This window comes from Sarcophilus harrisii, chromosome 3 (genome assembly GCF_902635505.1).
Source record: "Sarcophilus harrisii chromosome 3, mSarHar1.11, whole genome shotgun sequence".
NCBI lineage: Eukaryota > Metazoa > Chordata > Mammalia > Dasyuromorphia > Dasyuridae > Sarcophilus > Sarcophilus harrisii.
This window is the reverse complement of record NC_045428.1, coordinates 411,016,032-411,039,627: the sequence shown is the minus strand read 5'-3', so window position 1 is coordinate 411,039,627 and position 23,596 is coordinate 411,016,032. Positions and strand designations below refer to the sequence as shown.

Sequence of the window (23,596 nt, the reverse complement as noted above, 5' to 3'; positions counted from 1 at the left end):
GCTTGAAGGATTACTTCACATAGTTAATTGCTTAAAGTCCACGGTATTAACAGCAAGAAAAAAAATTAAGAAGGTTATTGTAGAGTGAACTAATTGAAAGCTGATTACATTGTGCAAAGCAAGAGAAATCACTGCGTTACATACCATCACAAGCAATGGTCTTTTCCACCCTGCTGCTGCAGCAAACAAGCTGATTTGCTAACAACGTGGTCAGCTCGGCACTTGCACAGCGTCTCACTAGGTCCATAGACGGCTGCTTCCCATGCAGAGAATCTCAAGCTCCATTTTCCAATCTGATTACACGGCTCCTTGTTCCAGCAGCCTTAAACCTTCATGGCAGTTTACCAACATTTTCATCACTTTCTCTTTTACAAAGCAAAGGAACTGATAAGCTCTCAGGTACCCAGGATTTCATAGTCGATGGCTGGCAAGCAGCCAGCTTTCCTCACCACACAACTGTTTCGGGCCACATTGCAGGAGGAAGACTGAATTTACCAGACAGCACAAACTATTAGAATTTTGCAGTGTGTACGAGTCAGCAGCATGTTTCTGTCCTTGCAGATGTAGACTATTCTGTTTAATCACATCTAGGAAATACCCAGACCTAATAAGAACTCTGCCAAAAAAGCAATTCAAACCCAAACAAATGAACATATGTCTATGTAGCAACCATTACCCTAACTAAATTGCACCAGAGACTGACTAGTCAATGTAAGGCACCTAAGAGCTGCTTCTAACAGTCTCTGCTTTCTCTACATGTGATAATGGCATTACTAACTTTTCACTAAAACTGAAGGATTGAGCCAAGCAGCTTTTAATCTAAAGTGAGCATTTCAAACTTTGAAAATTCAGGAACTAGCAAAATGAACTAGAAAAGACAAACTATTTCTTTCCCATTTAAGGACAATTAGCAAGAAGGAATTATAAGGAATTATAATTTCAAAGCAGAACGAAAAAGTTGACTTCTTATCATTCTAATCATTACCATCAGCTAGTTAAATTTAAATAGAATTTCAACCACAAAAGTACCTTTGGATAAAAAGTTAAATTGACACAATTGTTTGAGCATTTTAAGTAATATGCCCTATGTTTAAAATGCATTTTAACCTATCACTAGTCACCCTAAAAATGTTAACTAAATATACCTAAATTCCAACTATTTGAAATTTAATTGTTCAATTAAAAAAAAAAAAAAAAAAAGAGCCAGAAACAATTACTTCCTATCTACCCTTAGCCCAAATCAAACATTTCTTACCAAATACAATACAAACTCAAATGATTATAAAATATGGAGGAAATACTATTTTTTTGGCATAAATTTGATCTCTAATAATAGATTTGATTAAAGAGAGAAGCCAGCAGTTATAGGGGGAAGAAATGTACAATGAAGCCAGCACAATGGCTCAGTACTTTAGATCAGCAGTGCACTGACCCTCTGTATCTCTGAGTCATTAGCTAGAATCCCAGCTCTGCCTTTAGGAGTAGGGATTTGAACTCGCACACCAGTGTGGTGAGATTCAGGATCTTGAGCATGCCAGACAGAAGGGTCATTCTCCTCAGTGATGAGGAGGACGGTTGCCCCCTGGGGAGGGGAAAACTGAATGAGTGACTGTCGTCCGATTCAGGCAATGGACATGCTGCTGACTCAGGAATGGACACTGACAGCCACCACTGCTTCAGTCCAATCATTCCTAGTGGGAGTTGTTTTAGGGCAGTGGCATTGACAGGTACATGCAGAAGTTAGGATAGAATGTAAGGGAGAGGGAAGAGTGAGAATGCATAAGAGAATAAAAAGCCAACTCACACTCATGCCACATGCATATGAAAAATAAACATTTTTTCTCCATACACTGTAATATTGTATCACAGATGAAAAATTTATGTGTGGTATGAGTATCTGCAACATACATTTTAATGTGATTTTCCAAAAAGCATGCATCTTTCTAAAATGAGAAGGAAAGACATAGCTTCTCTATATATACACAAGTTGCAAAATCTATATGCATACAAAACACACACACACCCATATAGATTTGCATGTGTGTAGTATCTTGCATAAATGACTGTCAACTTAAAATGCCATTCTCTAATTTATATGCAAATTCTACCTCTGGTAAAATAAAAACATATTTTAAGCAGCTTATAGTGCCAACACATTATTCCCATGAATGATTCCTAGTAAACTATTTATGCCAACTGTGGGATTCTTTTTTGTGATTTATTGAATGGTGAACGAAACCACTTAAACTATAGTTGTCTGTATGAATCAGTAATTTTCATGTTTCTAATTAAAATGTAAACAGCGTAATGAAGACATCAAGTTTTTAGGCAAATGTCTCTTCCAGTGCCACTTGGGGTATGGTAATTACTGGAGCAGATCTATGGATGCTCCTGAATCCTCTACGAGTCCAGATTAAAAGCATTACTGCTAAACCTGGCTTTTTACACAAGGGAATTGTGTACTCTAACCTATTCCCAGTTTGCTTACAGATGCATATTGGCACTACCTTTAAAAACGAGTCATTTAAAAAAATCTAAATGGTATACAATATAAATGAAATGATTTGTACTTAACATGTTGAACAGTGAAGTAACACACATAAATCAGAAAATGGGAAATAGATATAAAGAGATTTTTTTTTTTGCCTCCACCCCCAATATGTAGTCATATAATAAATACCATCTATATCAAATGTACAGCTGGTGGGGGGAAGGGAAATGAATTACTTTGTGATTCTAGATTGAATATGGTATCAACTTCTAAATTTTTCTTAAAGAAATGGTTTATATGGAATATTTGACATGTATGTGTTGAGTACATTAAAAGTACAAAAACTTAATCCATCTAACCAAAATTAAGTACTATAGTTAGTTCCCCCTTTAGATTCTAGAACTTAAAAATGCTTTGGATATGAAACTGAAATCTGTTGTCATTTTTATTTCAACATTTATTTCTCTCTGAAATTTGTCAAAATTTATCCTAAAGCAAGTAACCTCTTATATGTAGTGAAGAAATATATCACTTCTTCTGCTTACAACTGTTAATTGAGCTTCTCTAGAATAGGATATTTCCCCCCCAAGTTAACCACCAAGCTTGTTTTATATATTTACTATCAAGCACTTGGATAGTTATTTTCTTAATTATAATTCTGACCCACTCATCCTCCCTCCTTTTTCTCATTCTCTCTATCTCCCTCCCCCAGCCCCAAGAGTCAAGCACTCTCTCTCGCAGGTAAGTAGTTATAGCTGAAATCCTTAGGAATATGAACAGTATGAAATGTCTAGTAAAAGGAGGATATTTTTCCCCCTGGACTCAAAGTCCACATTCTGACTGGTATGGCCAATTTTCATATTATTTTTACATAAATGCTAGACAAGCATGTCTGTGTTTCAAGCAAGGACTGTGGAGATGAGAATGGATAGGAAGTGTAGGGCTGGGGGTAGGGATAAGGCAGCAAAAAAGGACAATTTTACATTGCTGTTTATTAAAATAAAATTAATGCAGACAAATAAATATGTATTAACTGTGCAGGAGCAGGAGGGTCAGTTTGACAAATCAAAAAATATTTTCTATCATTTTTCTCCCACCTTGAATCATAAGCTTTTCTTGGTGCATGGTTTGGGAGGGGGGATAGTAAAGAGGGGGTTGGTATAAAGAAAGGGACTGAAAGGCAAGCATTATATGCTGCAGATATTTGAAAATATTTTGGGGGAGATGATAGTATGAAAAGAAGAGGGGAAGAAAGCTGATTAAACAATACAAAGTATTTTGTTGGCTTAAGGATGATATGATAGTTATGGTCAATATCAGAAGAGTTGCAAGTACAGGCATCACTTCTATTAGCTTTGTGCCAGAAAGGTAAACATTGAATTGTATTGTGGATTAAAACAATAAGGAATCCCATACCTTCCCTGCTTTCAAGGCCGTGCTAATCGGGTGTAATTTTTAATGAACACTAGCTGCTTGGTACTCATTCAAGACATTTCATTAGGAGGTTATTCATTTAAAATAAACGTTTCAACCATATCAAGCTGTAACCTTTCTTGAAATGTAAATGAATGGTTTAAATGAGAAGATTAATAAAGAGGGGATGTTCCAATTCCAAGCATGGCATGCTATGTATTTTTAAATTTGTCTATGCCAGATGCTGTCAGTCAGAACAAAAAACTGTCCAAGCAGACAATCTGTGCGTCTGAATGTTGATCATGCTGGAAAGTAAAAGGGGGAGGGGGGGAGAGTGTGTCAAGGATTCATGGTCCTTCATCTTTGCAGTAGAGCAAACACGTCTCTCAGTATAGCGACAGACAGCTGCTTCCACTTTCTAATGTGCCCTAAGTTAGATCACTGAAAGAATTGTCAGCACTCAGAGAAACACACAAAGATAACACAGCCAGCTGCCATGAAGGGGGAAAACAGCCCAGCTCAGAAGAAATGGGATTTGTTCCATTTGCATGATGCTGGCTCCCTTGGGCCCCTTTCTTTCAAATCCAAAGCACAAAAGACAACACTTAACATATTTGCTTAAAGATGACAACCTCATGTTGATTTCATTTGGATGTAACAATGTCAGGATTACAGATATAAGAATATATTATATCTGTAACAGAGACTGACAAATGTATCCATCAGTGAAACTGTCTGATTCATCTGCTTATACAGCCATTTTACCATCCCAAGGGTGCCATCTAAGTAGTAACTTTAGAAGACTGAAGGTCTAATTTTATTACACCACATTTCAACCTACTAAACAATATTATTTCTAAAATAGATCATTTTTATTGGAAGTCTCCCTGATGAAAAATCCAGTAGACACCGGAGAATTTATGAACTGTATGGGTACTTTGAACTCAATATACTGTCCATTTTAAGCAACTTTCTTGATATACAGTCAAAACCCAATATCGAAAAAGTGAAAGTAAGTTTAAATGTGTATAGAAAACATACATGATATAGTTATACCTTTATATGCTAAGTTCTATCTAAATATAAAATTATAGGTATTACGTTTATATTGCTTTACCTGGTCCATTTAAACAACTTCTTTGTTAACTACTTAAGACTATTCTGAATTTCTTCATTATTGCATTCACATGTCAGTAGAAATTTTTCTGAATAATTATTGTCTGTTGATACAATATAAATATCCACTCAGCGTGATTTTAATTGTATAGATTCTTCAAATAATTTATAAACGATTAATGATTTAAAACTTAATGGGATACCCTCTACTAATTGCAATGCAGGAGTTTAGAAACTGATTCAAAGTGAAATCTATATGTATCTACAAAGTTATCATGTGTCAGTCTATATTTAATGTTCCCTCATACACACGTCCCCCACTTCTTAAATAAATGAAAATATAAGTTTCCAAGCATCCAAAAAATGTTCTCAAGTTTATTATTCTGTTTTACATTGGGTGAGGAAGGGGGATGAGTGGAAGAGGTTTTCTATTTTTTCCCCTAACCAACTGACTGCATAATGAAACATTAGCTATAAAAGATGCTTTGTCCAGAGGAATTCTAAACTGCTTGTTGCTATTTACTGGCAACAGTGTAATTCACTAGATTGGAGTTGTTTTGTAAAATAGCTTAACTTCGTTATGTGAAATTTCAGCACGGCAGATGGTTACCAAATCACTATTTTCAATTTGTTTAGTTCCAAGTAAGAGATGGAAAAACTGGATATAGGAATACAAGGATACAAACTAGCCAGAATGGTAAAACTAACAAATGCCAAAAGTTGAAATGCTATATAGTCTGTGCCCACCCTACCCCACAACTTCCATCTAAGTGTAACCCTTTATTCCATAATGCAAGACTAAACACAACTGTTCTGGTCTAGAAAGATCTTATCTTTCCTTTTCCTCTCTTTTCTTCCCTCTTCCTCTCCCTTCCCCTTCCTTCTCCTCTCCTCTCCCTTCCTCTCCCCTCCTTTTCCCTCCTCTTCCCTCTTCTCCTTTTCTCTTCCTTCCTTCCTTCCTTCCTTCCTTCCTTCCTTCCTTCCTTCCTTCCTTCCTTCCTTTCTCTTTTCTTTTTCTTCCCCCTTCTCTCTCTTTAGAAAGGAAATTGACATTTGAAAATCCATTTACTTCTTATTTTGGTTACTCTAAAATCTTCCAAGATTTGGACTTTTAAAAAATGATCAAAGTTTTTTAAAGCAACTTTTTATATCTGTTCATGTTTGCTATCATTCAAGTTAAAATCACTCTCTTCCTTTAAGTGGTTCAGTCAGCCAAATGAAAATGGGGAAAAGGAACCATTTATGGAAAAGTGCACATGCACAGAAAATTAAGCTGTAAATATCTGGACTGGGCCATTATTGGAATCTGGGAACATCTGGGTCTACAGAAAAAGCCAAGCCCCATTTCTACAATGTCCAGGTAATTGTTTATATGATTTATACCTTACTGTTTCTATTAAAAAAATGTCTTTAAAAAGAAACATTTGTAGGATCAGTTCTGCAACAAAAACTGGCATCTGTTTTTATTTGCACAAATCTGAAAGATGCTACTTTTCTTCAGGGGCAGAGATCAGGATTGTCTAAATCCCAGATAAAAAAAGAACTTTAAAGGTGTGGTCACTGAATTATAAATATAGAATTATTATTATGTTATATATCAATTACAAATAATTACAAATATATGGTATATATTATATATGCATACTCATATATATGTGGTATATATATATATATGTCCTAAGCATAGCTTAAATTAAAAATATATATATAAGTTTATAAATTTTTGATATTTTCAGCATAGCTATTTTAAAATAAAGCTTTCCAAATCCACAGTTAATTTCAACCTCATTTTCAGGATGCTTTGTGGATATATGTATATTGAAATATACAAAAACACATATGCATATATACACACATATAAATGCACATATGCATATACATACACTCACATATGTGAATCTCTGTTCAAATTATATTCCTAACAAATACTGATTTTATGATCCTTGACAAGTCACTCCCAGGCAACTCGCTAAGACTAGAAACTCTTGAGTAAGAAAATATAATAATATCTACAAAGAATGAAGACATATCATATCCACAAAGCATAGTGGATACTTGAATATTAAGAGCTAATATTAAATAAATTTTATCCTTTTCTCATTGTGAAGGTGGGGAGAAGGAAGAAACGTTTGGTGGTAATTTCATCAGTGAAGAAAACTTCCTTCACCAATGTAGACCAGCAATTATGGTATGGTTTCAAGTTTTAAAGTAAGATTTGATCATGATTTACTCAGGAAGAAAAAATTGGTGTATGTTAAAGATAGTACTTGAGCTCAGATCCTTCTTGACATCAAATCTGAATTTTATTCCATCATGACAGGTAATGAATAAACTAACAAAAAGGCATATAGATTGTGTTCACTTGGTTGAACTACTCCATCCCCACCCCCACTCCACCCCAAAACAAAATCCAAATCAACTTACTTTTATGTGAGGCTCCCAAATGCATAGATTGTTTAAGTTAATTAATTTGACTATATGGGGAAACTGTGAGCTAACCTGAGGGTGAATATGTTTTTGTTTTTTTTTTTTAATAGTAAAAGTAACTATTTTTACTTTAAAATAGGAATAGGGACTGCACCTATTATATCACTTAAAATGAAAACTTCCCCTATTAATAATGTAAGAAAACACTTTATCTATAACTTAAATGCTTGCAAAATCTCCTAGAATAGAGGTGCCAAAAAAAAAAAAAAGTGGCCCATAACACTCTCAAGTGTGGACTGATCCAGATTAAAATCTAATTGGGAAATAATTAGTAAAATAAATGAAAAATACATTAAAACATAGATAATATCAACATGTAGTTTTTTAAGTTGAGATATAATTTGCAGGGATCCTGATATGTGGTTTAGTGGCCCCATTTGAGACTAAAGCATTACAAGGTCAGGCACTTTGTTCAGGATTCCAGCTAGGAGTAGAGGAAGGGCTTGAAACCATGACTTACTGATTTTGAGGCTAACTCTCTGGCCACTATATGCTTCACTACCTCTCATCCATGAAAAATTTACAAAATATTTATCATAAAAAAATCATGGAAAAAACTGAAGGTATAAAATACAAGCCTAAAATATTTAAAGAGAAACATTTTTCTTGTAAATATATTTTTAAAAAATACACCCCCTAAAATATATGGATAATATAGTTAGTATTATGAATACATTAGAGGATCAATTATCTGAAGGCAATTCTAAATTTGATTTCTGATAGAAGTTGATCATCTTTGCCATATTTTCATCTTACCTTCTACTCCTGCCATGGATCACACACAGTTCTGTTTGATGGAAGGACTGAAGAAACATGTATCTTCTTTATCAGAATACCAAAATGGTCCCCATGTCAGTGTGAAAACCCTGAGTAGGATATTTTTTCTTCATTAAACTTCAAATGCTGAAACCATAGTATCCCCAAACAAGTGAACTTTGCTGGACACATCCTTGGGTTTTTAACCAGGAGATAAATATTTTAAATTTGGATTGTAATAGGCTTTTTTTTTTCAAAAATACTATCAGACTTAAGAAAGTCTGCTTATATTTCACCAAGTATGATTTTTCTTAGATTAGTTACAATAGTTTCCCAAAAACAAAACAAATAGTTTAGTTAATAAGGAGTTCCTTTAAATTGACTTGCTGTACACTAGCTATGAAATGAACCAAGGTATCCTTTTCTTTGGGATATGGGGGGAAGAGAGGAAAGAAGGAGATGGGAGATATTCTTTCAAATTCATCTATTCTTTAGTCTGCCAGCAACAAATGATAACATTTTCCTTCCTCATTGATAGAACTCCAAATGTGAAGTTGAATATATGGTGTTCTCATGCAATTATGAAAGTCACATTTGTCTATAGTAACGCAGTTAGTAGAATATCTTTGTAATAACCTGAAAGCCTGGGTTCAATCATTAATGACTGTAGATATTTTTCTCCTATACATGAAGTATACAATTTTAAACTTAATTACAGTATGAAGTAATAAAATGATAGCCAGAATTGTTTTAGCTTTGAAGTGTCCAACCTGAAGAAAAACTAGTAAATGTTCAGTAAAGAATATAGACTTTATTAGGTAAAATCATATTTGTAAAAGAATGACAAGTGAGCCCCCCACTCCCCAAATCATTTCATGAAGTAACATCCCAAAGTATTTTTCTCCTGTAGATCTTTAAGTATGAAAAGCAAATCTTATAACAGAAACCCTATACAGTATTGTAAACTAACTCATTATAATTTAAACATATGATCAAACCTCATTTTTCTTATCAAATTTTATAAAGCTTTTACTGTGGCATTCATGACAGATTTTAAAAAGGAACCAACTGACCCTTCCACAAACATACAAACCAGACTAGTAAAGCAACTGAACCTAATAGAAGGAAAGGTCATTGAGTGTGACCTCAGCTAAATTGTTTACTACCTAGTATTTAATAAAAAAATTAAATTAGCAGTCAGATACCAAATATAGAACAAAAAGTACCAATTAAAAATGTCAACCATGGATATCTGTAAACTATAGAATCAATAAAAATTATATCCATTACAGATAACTGTCATCTTTTGGCTCCTTGTGAATTTTTACAAGCAGAAGGAAATATAGTTTAGTTTCCTTCCTCAGAAACCTAATCTAATGCACTCCCTCCTTCTTTCTCTCTCCCTCTTTCCCTCCCTCTCTTTTTCTCTGTATCTCCCTTCCTTTTTTCCTCCCTCCCTCCCTCCCTCCCTGTCTCTGTATCTGTCTGTTTGTCTCTCTGTCTTTGTATGTGTGTTTAGAAACAAAAGGGTCATTTTTAATTCAATAAATTCACAAATCAAAGCAAAGTGACTTGGGCCCCTCTGGTAAAGATGAGCATCGAATCTTCTCTGAAATTTTTTAGGGAAAGAATTAGGCCATTTCTTCTTTCTAGACCGGTTTGAATACAGACCTTTTTGGAGATAAGGGAATATAATGAAGGACTCTGAATTCTCTACTAGGGGTAGGATTTAAAACATAAAATTATTTTTCAGTGAAATGTTGGCAATTAATTAATTATACTTAGAATGTGAATATTCTACTTTAAAAAATCTGAAAGAATGTAAATCTTTCCTTTAACTGTCTGGGGGGGGGCAAATGGAATTGACATTTCAATTTTTACTGTAAGAATTAGAAATTGTGGCCAAATAAAAATAATTCTCATAATCTGATAAATGATTATTAGGACAAGTCACAATTTATGCTTATATATTTATGTATATATACATGTATATCATACATACTTTCTAATAGATAACTTGTAGGGACCTCTCAGAGATAAGATGAATGCACTGAGTGATGTCCATCAAATATGAGGAAATTAGTGATATAGACAATTTTATTTGTTCATTAATTTAATAAATAGTCCTTGTTCTCCATAGGCACTGTAGAGGACCAAATCAATATGGAACTAATAATTTTTATGTTAACTTCTTTGTTCCCCAAACTAAATTTAAGAGCTATGAAAATAAGCAATTTTTTAAAATATATTAACTGTCACTAATGAAGTCAGGAGCAATTCATACTAACTTATTGTAAGATATACCTGTCTGTGGACAGATTGCTTTATCATTACCAACAAGTGTTTACTCAATGTTTAGTACATGCAAAACCTTGGTTCATGATTTTTCCAAGGCTATCAATATACATAGCTAGGCTATTAGGACCTTCAAAATTAGGAAGAATTATCTTTAAAAAGAAAAAAAAAGATATTTTTATCACAAAATGTACAGGGATTTTGTTTGCTTGTTTGTTTTTGCTTAAATTGTCCTCTGGACAACAGAGAACCCTATTGCAGGATCCATGATGTGTCAACAAGGTTAAGCTAGCACTTGAATCATCTATTTGAGACTACAATTGTAACAAACTTTCTTTCCCAAGAAAGGGAGCCTAGTTGATTTTTACTATGATTACTTTCTCTATTGCCCTAACAACAATTTTGGGAACAGGGTAAGAAGGAAAAGGGGAGAGACTGAAAAGGTGGAAAAGTATTTAAGGACAAATGCATTTTAAAATCAGGATCATGAGAAGAGAGAACAGATACTTTTACTCATGTCAACAAATCTAGCTCACAAAAATATGGGGGAGGGGCAGCAAAAATCTTCAAAACTTTACCTATCTTATTTTTGCTTTGAAAAAATCAAATAGAATGTAATTAGTTCTCATTTTAATGTGGATAGTAGAAAATATTCACCAGTCATTAATTTTTATAAGCCATGAATCTGCATTAAAAAAATTATTCATATATAGGTTTAGTAGGAAGACTACATACAAAGACCTTTTAAAGAAATGGACTTTTTTCCATTTCCTTTTAATTGAGTGGGATTTTTTCCCTCCCATTTATTATTTACAGCGTCAAGAATAGTTCTTTGTAGATGCCATGTATTACCCATCTCTCTCTTACTTATAAAGTATCTTATTAATTAATTAAGCTATTTATTAATGCTATATTTCCTCAAGTGAAATGAGACTTACCAAATGATCAAGATAGAGATAGATAGATAGATAGATAAACAGATAGATATCTGCTAGCAAATAAATATTTGTAAATTGCTAAGTCCTTAAAATAGGAGTCAGAGGGAGTAGAGTGGAAAAGGAGATATTATAAAGAACAAAAAAGAAAAGAAAGAGTTTTTTTTTTGGGGGGGGGTTTTGGTTTGTTTGTTTTTTGTTTTTTTACCATGACTACATGGGTCATAGTTATTGGAAAGCTCATAGTTAATATTAGGTGTGAAAAATATAATATTATATAAGTTTATGTGCTCATAACAATAAACTAATATTCAGTTTTTCTAGGTAATGAGCATATTGGGTGTGCTTGATCCACTTTGAAGCAAAACAATCATACTTGTAGCAAAGATATAGTCTCTTTACAAATAAACTGTTAGAATATGCTGCAGCATTGTAAGTCACCAGATACCTTCAGAAAACTTCACTACTACCACCATCATGGCTTTCTAACTGATATTTACTTGGGTTCAAGACTACTGTTATCCATAAAACATAAATATTCATTGAAGTTCACTAAAGGATATATAGAATGTTAAACAGTATACACAATTAAATTTTTCCAAGTACTGAAGCAGCTTAAATTTTGGTTATAACGATTTCCCTAAGAATCCCTAAAGTATTTTTCCCCCTCTGGGGAGGTAAGGTATATTTTGTATTATTTGAAAATGGTTTTGACACTTAATAAAATAAAGTGAAATGGAAATACTATGAACCAAGAAATGGACTCAACACTATGCTATGTCTTAATTGCCATACCAAATTGAGTTTAAAATCAAATCAAGACCACCCAATGAAAGATGCACCAAAACATATTCAAGTCAAATACAGACAAATAGACTGTACTACAACATAAAGAGACTGATTTTCATATTATATATCAATTTTCCCAGCTAATTAATTTCATTTTTACATGGAAAATGTTACTTTTCTTTCCTAAGAGAAATATATGCACATATATGTATATATACACAGGTATATAAATATATGTTAATATATGTCTGTTAATATATATATATATATGCACAAACACATTTATAAATGTTTTTAATTGTTGTTCATATTTAAAATCAGTCAATCATTGCTTCTTGTATCATATATCTTTAAGATCCTAGCACAAAATGAGATAAAGAAAGAAGGAAAAAAGGAAGGAAGAAAACTATTTTAATTATTTTTAAGAACATGAATGTAAGCTACGTGATGCAACACAAATAAATACACCTGATCAAATAAATAAGCCTAAGAAGAATTAAGTGAATCATGGTTCTCACAGTAAAAAGCAACATTTTACTTGAAGTTTTTTTTTTAAAAACATTTCCATGCATGGTAGAAAAAAAAAATAGATTTTTGGATACCTCTTAATCTAAAATTCCAAAATCAGTGTCCTTCTCCCTTACCTTTAGGGTTCTCTAACAAGAGTTCAGAACATTTGAATATCAAAGTCTATTTTAAAAGTATGTCAATGTTTCTCCCAAGTCTAGTGATTTAGTTTCAGTGGAAAAAACACACACACACAATATTATAGAAAAACTTTGCAATTGCACTGTGAACACTGATAAAAACAGATGCCAAAAAAAGCCTCAACTTTTAACTCTTTAACTGTTTGTAAAATTGACTCCAGGTTTATGAGAAATTAATTTAAAGTCAATACTAATATATCTACTTTTAAACAAATTAAAAATAGCTTTGGAGACTTATTTAAGTCTTTAAGTTGTCTAAGTGTTTTTCATTAAGTGCTTGTAAGAATGTTCTGTGAGTCAGTTTTAAAAGTCATAAATGTGTTATACTCCTTTCACTTTGCATGAATACAATTTTTCATTTTCCAGTAATGGATACATTTTCTAACTCTAACCTCTTTAACCTAATTATTTGTACAGAAATACCAAAAGCTTCCCAGACACTGTTACTTCAATAAAATATATCCTTGTAAAATGCATATGAGTATATTACATTAGATAATCAAAATTAGAAGATGCATTATTCCAAGGCTCTCCCTCACAACTGTGAAAAACGTTGCCAGGAGAATCTATTAAAGATATTTAAAAATTTTAACATTAAAATGATTATATTCACTTTTTTGATAATCTACAAATTTAGATTCAAAGTACTGATAACAATATATTAAGCTAAATAGAATCATAATCCAATTTAAAAATCTTTTCAACTATATTTGTCACTGAAAACTGTAGTCATAATTGAAATGCTTCAATATCAAGTGATTTTTTTTTTTAATCATCCAAAAAATTCTCATTATCATTCTTGGATGGCAAAAACCAGATGAACTGTCTTGCATTTATTTTTGATTACATAAACTCTTAGAAGCAATAAAAAAAAACATCTTTTTAAATTTCAAAGTTAGCTTAAGGAAGAGATAGGCCAATTAAGAGAATAGAACACACCCACATTTGGCATTTTAACATACAAATTTCTTCATTGGGATGTTTATAAAAACAAATATTTTCATATGTAAACACTGATAGTAAGGGTTTTGTGTGGGTGTGAACACTGAACCTCCATCATTAAACTATTTTTCATAATATGTGCTTTTAGTCGAAAGACAGCCTACATAGTTCAGTATATAAAACTGAAAATATGAGGCTAAAGTCTTAGCACTGTTTTTCTTCTTTTTGTGTATCTGTGGAGGGAGGTGAAAAAAATATGTTGTATTGCCCATATCATGTGATTCTTCAGTGGCAAGTGCTTTGGAAACTATGAAATACTATATGGATGGAAGTTAACATTATCATTAAACAGAAATTTTAAGAAATATGCCTAATTACACAATGCATAACTTATATCAAATTGCTTGCCTTCTCAATGAGGTAGGGAGGGAAGGGAGGAAAGGAGAGAATTTGGAACTCAAAGTTTTAAAAACAAATGTTAAAAATTATCTTTACATGTAATTTGGGGAAAATAAAATACTAAATAAATTTTTAAAAGAAAAAGAAAAGTGTCTGAATTTCAATTCTTTAAAAAGTACCACAAAATAGTTTTCTATTTAAGGCTCAATGGAACCACTTTGATGGATCTATTACTGAGTCTAAGAGTATGCTACCACAATCACCAGTAATTTTAACAGATAGGTATTTTCCAGCTCTCTGGTTCTTTTTATTTTAACTTTTGTGTATAAAGTAAAAGTGTGATGGTGTGTAGGTATGTATGTGTTAATTCAATGGTTGGAGGGTTTTCTTTTTTCTTAGATCATCCCATATATAGCATGTGGCCCACAAATTCCGACAACAAGGGATTCAAAATAGGTTCAATTCTATTCCTTCTCTGAAACAATCTTTTAAGTGCCTGAATACTGGGTGACATAAAAGGATAAGAGTTACTTTTCTGTGGTCTTTTGATATGTCTCTTCATGGTAGAGCAATCCATGAGTGATGGGAGAAATATCTTTTGAAAATAAATGGTGCAACTTCAAGTGTATTCAGATACATCCTTCCTGAATCTTTTAACATGTCTCAGTTTTTATTTGAAAAGGCCAGATGATTTAAAAAATTTGCTTTAGATATTACAACATGATACTTTATATCACCCAGTAACTAAAAAGCTTGTTCTTTAAGTATACACTCTAAATGTTGCTCTCTACATGTCAACATAGGAAGCAGAAAGTGATAAGATTAGGGGATGGGGGAGCAGAAATATGTAGAGAAAAGAAGGTTACAGTATTGTCATCCCAGATTCTAACAAACTAAGTTCACACTTTGAATATGACATACTGAAAGGTTAATGTTACTGCATAGAAGAGTTACTTTTCATCTATAAGCATTACTGTCACCACACATTTATATAGAAGCACTGTCAGTTCCCAACAGTCAAAATATCAATACTGATACTATTATAATGGAGTAATTATTATTTTTCCCCCTTGTTCTTCTCCTCTACTGTCATTCAATAACATAAAAGAATGGTTAGGGCTTTTGATTTTTTTCCTTAAAACTAAAGATATGTATTTTCACATGGATTGTATACACTAATGATGATGTGCTATAGAGAGAGAGAGATGTGGAGGTTAGAAAATAAAGAAGTGGTTTTACTAAATTACAAGACAGCATCGTTGAAATATTTTCTTTTAATTCATCATTATATATGTTATTTTAGTTATATAGCTGCAAGTAAAAAATAATTGAAGAAAATGCTCTTTACTCAAAAACAACACCTGAACAATAAAATTTACTTGACATCTCAAAATATACCAGGAAGGAATAACATTAAAGAAAACAAATACCTTAGTTATCACTTAACACCTACAGAAATAGTCATGAAGCCCTAATGGTCTATTTTACCATTGGGTACTCTTGTTCAACTTCCAATTATTATATATGGGATGGAGGCACATGAGAGGACTGCAGAATAGTCATCCCCAAAGATTAAACATGACATCTAGCAAAATGTTTTTGCACATAGATGGCATATAATAAATGCCCACAATGGACACAATAACATTTTAAAGGATGGTTGTTAATAATGGATGGATAAGAAGAAGTTAGTAAAATAAAAAGGAATTACTGATTCATACTGTACAAGCCTACCTAGTCTAGCCATTTTGAATTTCAATGTCTCCTCCCATTATATATATATACTTTTTTCCATCATCAAAATAAGTACAAAATACCAATTTTCAGAAAATTTTGCTGTTGTTTATGTTCACTAAAAAACAAAACTAAAAACTATCATGTAAGGAGTTTGTGAGAATTCTCTGAACCAGAGATTTTTTTAAATAAAAAAGATCTTATCTTCTTTTTCTAAAAATATGTCCCTAACTATACTATCACAACTATTCTAGAAGAGGCAGAAATTCTGAGAAGAGTAGCTATATAAGCCAGTATTGCCATGTTAAGACAATTAGGACATTTTAGACACTGTGTTACTGAAATTATATATATAAGTATGTGTGTGTGTGTGTGTGTGTGTGTGTGTGTGTGTGTGTATAGTATACTGTTATGAATTCTACTGAAGCTGTGAATTTTTAAAAGAAACAGTAATCATTAGCATGTTTGAATAAACGTGTATATAATGTATCCACCAGAAGCATTTGCTCCTGGCTTTAAAAAAAAAAAAAAAAAAAAAAAAAAGAGGGATTAATTTTTAAAGTCAATCCAACAAAGTAAGATATTGGATGGAAATACATTACTTCATTCCAATGGCATAGTAACAAAGAGTAAAATTAAAAATTTTCAGTTAATACTTTATCTATATAAAATGTACACCCTTATCCTGTTATATCATTTTAAGGAAAGCTTAACTTACATGCATTAGAGAACTATCATGTGAAAGTTACTTCAAGTATAAGCATAGCTAATCCTTTTTCTATTGATACTACCAACTATGTCAGAACTAGAAAGTAAATCTACTTGAATTAAAATCTCATTAGTTTAATGTTGCTATGCATAATGCTATTGTAGGCTTACCATTGTAAAATGTTAATAAACTTTATCAAATATCAATAAGGCAAAATGATGGTTTGCATTAAATAAAATTGTGTCAACATCATAAACATGAAGAAAGACATTAACATTCTATTTTTGCAATGGTTGTTACATTCCTTATCCACTGTCTTTTCTATTTTATCTATCCTTAGTCCCACAAATGTCAACAGGTATAATAAAGAATGCATTTGTATCGAAGAAAAATATTCATTCATTCAAATGCAATATTGCTCCAAAGATAAAGGATGCACACCTTTCTTTCAATTTTCCTGAAACTTATTTGCTTGTACAGTTTATTCAGCCCCTATGAATGGGTCACATTTAATTTAATAATCAGAATTCTCTTTCAATCCAAACTATACTTTCCAACTAGGAAAGTTAGAACATTTTAAAATGCCAATAATAAACAAGAATCCTTTTAAAGCAGGTGAAACTTAATACATAAAACTTCTATTTCAAATAGCCATTGACACACCTCTTAAGACAGAAATAACAAATATGTCTTAAAAAATCAAACTATGCACACTTTTTTTACATAGAGGACATTTAATCAACCCTTTAAAAACCAATTACATTTTCTGTTGCTAAACTATCTTTGCTGAAATATTGTAGAAATATATATATTTTTGGTGGGGGGAGGTAGCTAAAAGACCTTAGGAATTTAAGTCTGTCAAATACTGGTGTCTGACAGGTCAAATTAATTTTAATATAATTTTCGTGCAGATTTACAAATGCTCCTAGGATCCCTTAAAAAATCAATAGGAAAAAGAGTCACTGGAAGAAAGCTGATTTATCCAAAAAATTACTACACTATTTTCTGTGCATCATTTGTTGAGGCTGAACTAATAGCAACTCAGTTTGGGGGGGGAGCAACAAAACAAAATCAGAGATGTGCTGATTAATCAAGTCTTATCGATTAGTAGCATGCTTCAATACTTCACATTAATGTCTACAGAACAATTTCTACCAATCACAAAATCAATAAATCAATGTAAAATCCTGGTAATTAAATTTATCAATTCTATATCAATAAACCTGGCACTTTATGAAAGTATTATGTGAAGTTTCTTCTCTTAAGGAATATATTGATCAGAGGCAAAGCGCCTAAATTTTCTATTAAAGTCAGGGATGCAAGTACAAACCAGCATCTCCAAACAATATGACATGCCATTGCTCAAATACACAAGGCAATCTTTTTGATTTTATATCATTAAAAAGGGACTAACTTCATAAAACAGACTCACATTCCATGAATCTGAACATTCAGAGATATATGCAGGGAAGCCCTAACTCAGCACTATTTATAATAATTCAGAAATATAGCGCATGTTAGCCAAGTTTAGATATGCTCCCCTATACTCGGGCAATATTAGATTAAGAAATAAGAATTGCCAACTGAAACTCCAAAGTCAAAGAATTCAGTCACGATAATTTTATTCATTTGTCTTTTCACTTTGCTAAAATGTTTAGCTACTTCAGAAATATTGATTTAAACAATGCAGAAGGACTATAATTGTTGGAAATGTTATTTATATTCACTTTCTTCATTTCCCTTTTTTTTTTCCAGTTCATTAAGCAGTTATATAAGTTAAAAATAAGCTATTGATGGTCTCTACAAAGGGCATAAAATGAGTGTCTGCTTATAGAAATATTCCTTAAATGCCTGTTTATTTTAAAACATGAACAAAAATCTAATTTTCTACTTATGTAAAAAGGGAAATTACTATATGAAGGGAAAGTTTCTGAACATACTTAAAATTTGAGTCCTGTATACTAGACTTAAACATTACTAAAGGTAAAAATTGAACATACATACATAGAGGTATCATGTATGAGATTAAAGATGTTGGGGTAGTAAAAGAAGATTAAAAGCATACTCTATTTTCAAAAAAGATACAGTAATAATCCAAATGAGACCCTATATTCCATGAGAAGGGAAGATTGGAAAGTTAACTCATACAAATACCACTTATATATAGAAGCTTTATTCTTTCAGAAAAAAATAACAATAAGGCTTTATTACTATGCTATGGTTCTTTCATTTTAGACATGATTAATTAGCAAACAGTCATCCACCAAAACTCCTACCACGTTCTTTTTTGCTTGGTTGCAGAGAGATCTACATGCAATAATAAGTACCTATCAGCAGTGTAAAGTCCAGTGTCATTTATTTCAAGGAGAAAATGACCAAAAGCTAATTCTACCAAGGTTTCCCTAATATCTTAACTAAAAATCAGAACAGGAACCTTTAAACACGTCAACAAAATGTTTTCATAACAAGTTTCTTAGGAGCAATTTGAAAAACAAAAGTTGAAATAGTACATGAGAACTATTCGATACTTTAAAAGTACATATCATGATTAATCTGACAAGTGTACTCAACTTAAAGTGACAAAGAACAATCCTTATGGCTTATATGTGGCAAAACCTTCACTCTATTAAACAAACAAAGATGGATGTAAGGACACTCAACTGTGAGCTACAAAGAGGAGAATATATTCTCCTCCCAAATATATCACACTTGTCATTAATATAACGGAGAGAGTAATTAACATATGGGTCTTAAAAAAAAGTAGAAGGAAGAAATTGGGGGGGGGGGATATGCAAACTGGAATTATCAAAAGCATTTTGGATGCCTTCATATTATTCTAAAATATCTCAAGACAATTTAAGAATCATGCGAAAATAGTGGCATAGAACAAACAGGAAACCTTTACTTAATGACACTAGAATCTACAAGGTCTATTAGAAGTAATCTTCGGTTCTTACACAGTGGGATCACTTCTGCACTCTTAACTGCTACATCTTAAATATTTTATTCAAAGACTACAGTACTAATAAATAGTTCTTACAAGTTCTTAAAAATAGTTTTCTTCCTTTTTTTTTAAAGATCTCTACTGGTCCAATCCTTCCTTGCTTTTTCAGTTTTTATAAATTTAGGATCAAAAAACATCAAAGCAGTTTCCACCTCAGACCTAACTTTTAGAGGATCAATGTGACAAGTCGCTGCCTGATAGATGTTTCTCTTGATAAACGACTTGTTCAAAAGAGACATTGTAGCTTTCATTTCCTGACCACAACACACTTTTAATTTGCAACAGCAGAGCTGCTAGAGAATAAGGACTTTCCCACTTTCCAGTCTTTTAGGTTTGTAGCTCTGGTTGATTTAGGCCATGTATCTAAACCAAATACAAGCTACAAAATAAAATTCAATTAAAAATGAAAGAAAAGTAATAGAACTGCTGCAGTGTCTCTATATTATAAAGTTTTGTTGTTGTTGTTTTTATCTGAATGCTAGCAGCTGATTATATAAATCCTAAGTGATGATCATTTGTAAGTGGTCATTGAAACACATGCACATATAAACTTGGCTGCGCTTTAGTAGTAAGCAGAAATTCGGGAGAAATGCACATTTGAATCTGCAGCTAAGTGACATGGATTATATTATTGCCTAACCCCAACATGTTTTTTATATATTATTGTAATTATTATTATTACTACTATCCGGAAATCACATTTAACTATCAATACGGTGAACAGCCAAACCATCCAATTTCAGCTCTCAGCACATTGTCCAATCTCCGATTTAAAATTTATAAATGTAATATCCTCCTCATCACAAGCAGCAGCCCAATCTGCTCTGAATATATATTACAGCTTTAACATCACAGAGGGAAATCTCCCATCTGGCAATCTCATTCGCTCCAACAGCTCCGGGAGAAAAAGCTGTGCTCTCCTCTCCTTAAAACATTTCTCAGGGCAAATTATGTGCATCTAAAATAAACAGTCGTTTTATTGATCGCTTCAAAGTCAACAAGTTCCAAATGCAAAATTCAATCAAATCGTTCCTATTGTATAGGAGATCTGCGCGTCTGTTTAACTATATGGTCACCTACAGAGTCAAACTCTAAGAGCATGCCTTGTGCCGCTGCTCTTTGAATCCCCCTTCCTTGCATTCACATTTGCGTGGTGAGAACAGTGACCAGGACCGCACTCCAGACCCCTAGAAGCTTTGCCTCATCCTTATTTCTTTTTCTTTCTTAAGGTGGGAATGTGGGACTGGAAAGGAGGTAAGACGTTGTGAAGAGATGGGAAAAGTGGTGGCCACAGCAGAGGTGGAAAATGAACATATCTTTTGGTTATGCAAAATACTTTAATATCTTTTGTTGTTGTTGTCTACTCTTAGTCGTAATTGGAGATCTGAAAGTCTACATTCTGCTCTGCAAAGAGTGCTATTAAAGTCGCCCTCGCTCCATTTTTATCAGACTTTTTTTTGGTAGCAAAAGAGAGAAAGAAATTTTAAATGAAGTCAATTTTGTGCCTATTTAATTCTGTCACATGTTCAAAGTAAAAAGCATTGACAGGAAGCCAAGTACAACACAAGAAAAAATTGCATTCTCTTCATCATTACTCATTAAAGATATTAAATTATCAAAATGTATTTTTGTTTACGTGCAAACCATTCCGCTTCAACACACTCACTACAGAACGCACATTCAGACCCTATTATCCCATGGAATAAAATCATCTACAAAGTCAATAACATCAAGTTTCAAAAAGAAAATAAATTATATTTAAGTCCTTTGGATGAACACACACACGCACACACACACATATTTGTTCATTAGTAACCGTCTTTCCCTATCTCCCCTCCCCCAAGTCTCTGAGTTTGGTTCATTTACATACCATTTGAGTTTAGTAGTGTTTATAGTGCATTACTAGTAACATGCAACTTTGAGATTACGGCAAAAATCAATACAAGTGGACATAAGTAATCCAAAGGTGAAATAGACAAATGAAAGCAAAATTAAAAAAAAAAGAAAAAGAAAAACATTGTAAAAAATTAAGATAGAAAAATATAAATTATTTATTGCTAGCATATGTTTTACATGCAAAATGCTCACTGGTTTTATCATGCTATTTCATTTGTCTTTCCTATTTAGATGCAAAGGAAGTAGATCCCAAAACTGACATACCATAAACACTGGTGCTACTGATCATTTCTTGCTGGCAGCACAAAAAGCTGAATTGGATTTCTCACAAGCAGGAATTCCAAAGGTTGCTTTTCATTAAAGCCACTTTTCCTCTCAGCTATCAAATGTCACAGCCTTGAAACGTGGGCCCTTTCGTCAGGTATTCATTTAACCTACATGCATATAATTAAGTGGGAAAGCAACATCAACAAAAAGGGGATCTCAGATCACAAGAGAAGAAAGAAAGGAAAAAAAGCACATGACCAGGAATGCAAGTCCATGTCAATTTCACTCACTCCCATTGAAACTAACAAGAGCTCCAGGGAGGATAGTAATAGGATCAGTGGATTGTATATACCATTAAATTATACATCTTTCTCTCCCGTTCCCAGCCAACAATACGCCCACCACGCTGTACCCCCTCCAAGATGATGTGCTTACATTTTACTGCAACAGATCCTCTGACATTTTCCCGTCCCCCCAGCTAAGGGATTGTAATTTAACCTCAACTTTTTTTTCCCTTTAAGATTCTTATTTACACTTCTTATTTACTTAGAAGTTAGTTCCCGAAGAAAGTCTAGCCCCACCCTGTAGTCCACTTTCTTATTTTTTTTAAGTAAAGGGGAGAATAAGTAAATCCAATTAAGAGGAAACCGGGAATCTTGCAATCTCGAACTCTTAATCTCATACTATTGTTAGCATGATTAAGCAGCAAAAAATATGCATTACAATGTTTTAGTGCTACTTTCTACAGACAATTACAGTAGGTTGGCGTATTTAATATAAATGATTGCAAGTTAAATAAATATTTACTGCATAAGTCACCGGTCTCTTTTTATTGCAGGTCTTGGACATATTTAGATTAATTTAAAAAAAAAAACATAGTAGGAAACTACAAAGATTCTCTTACCTGAATGTGTGGTGCAAGAACCCGATAGGTTAGAGTAGCATCGATCCGATGTGTTTGCTGATGAATGGGAGCTCGGGTTAAGTGAAGGTGCCTATGATTTGAAATCATTCCAAGTTTTTGAAGGGAAGACTGACTGCAGCCTCTGCCATGTTGGAATTTCAAACCCAAAACAGCTGCTTGGAAGGAGCCAGCATGCCAGAGGCTGGGCGCAGGCGCAGAACGCCGCCGAGCCAAATTCAAATCACTTTCACACTAAGAGCCAAAGATCAGTTTTCAAAGGAGAGAGAGAGGGAGAGAGGGAGAAAGAGATCGAGAGAGGCTGAGGAGAGGGAGAGAAGAGAGCTAGCGGAGCAGTACTGAGAAAGAGAGAGACCGACAGAAGAGACAGAGGCAGTGGAGAGAGAGAGGGAGACAGAGGAGAGCCCACGGAGAGAGGGGGAGAAAGAGAGGAGGGAGGGAGAGAGAGGGAGAGACGCAAGAGATTCATGTGCAGGGAGAGCTCAATGGCTGCGCTGCACAGGGCCCTGGCTGTACGGGTCATGTTACATGGCTGGGGCTGCTGCGGCAGCACAGGAACGTGCAAACGCAGCCTGGAGGTGGCCAGGAGGTCATGATTAAGCGGGCGGGGAATCGAATCGTTTTTTCTGCTTCTCTATCTTCCCTCTTTTCACTCCCCAGGCATCCCAGAGAATGAGGGGAAATACCTCGGGGAAAGGGATCATCCTCTTTCCTATCAATACCGCCGTCCCAAC

At 33.3% G+C, this 23,596-nt stretch overlaps 1 non-coding gene across 1 annotated transcript; it reads right to left on the bottom strand.

The window, feature by feature from the left end:
• Positions 1-18,504: 18,504 nt before the first annotated feature.
• Positions 18,505-23,167, bottom strand: LOC100916015. The gene is made up of 2 exons (XR_004233107.1): positions 22,845-23,167; positions 18,505-22,107 (listed from the first exon to the last, which is right to left on the bottom strand). It is a non-coding gene; the product is annotated as an uncharacterized LOC100916015 (transcript).
• Positions 23,168-23,596: the final 429 nt, after the last annotated feature.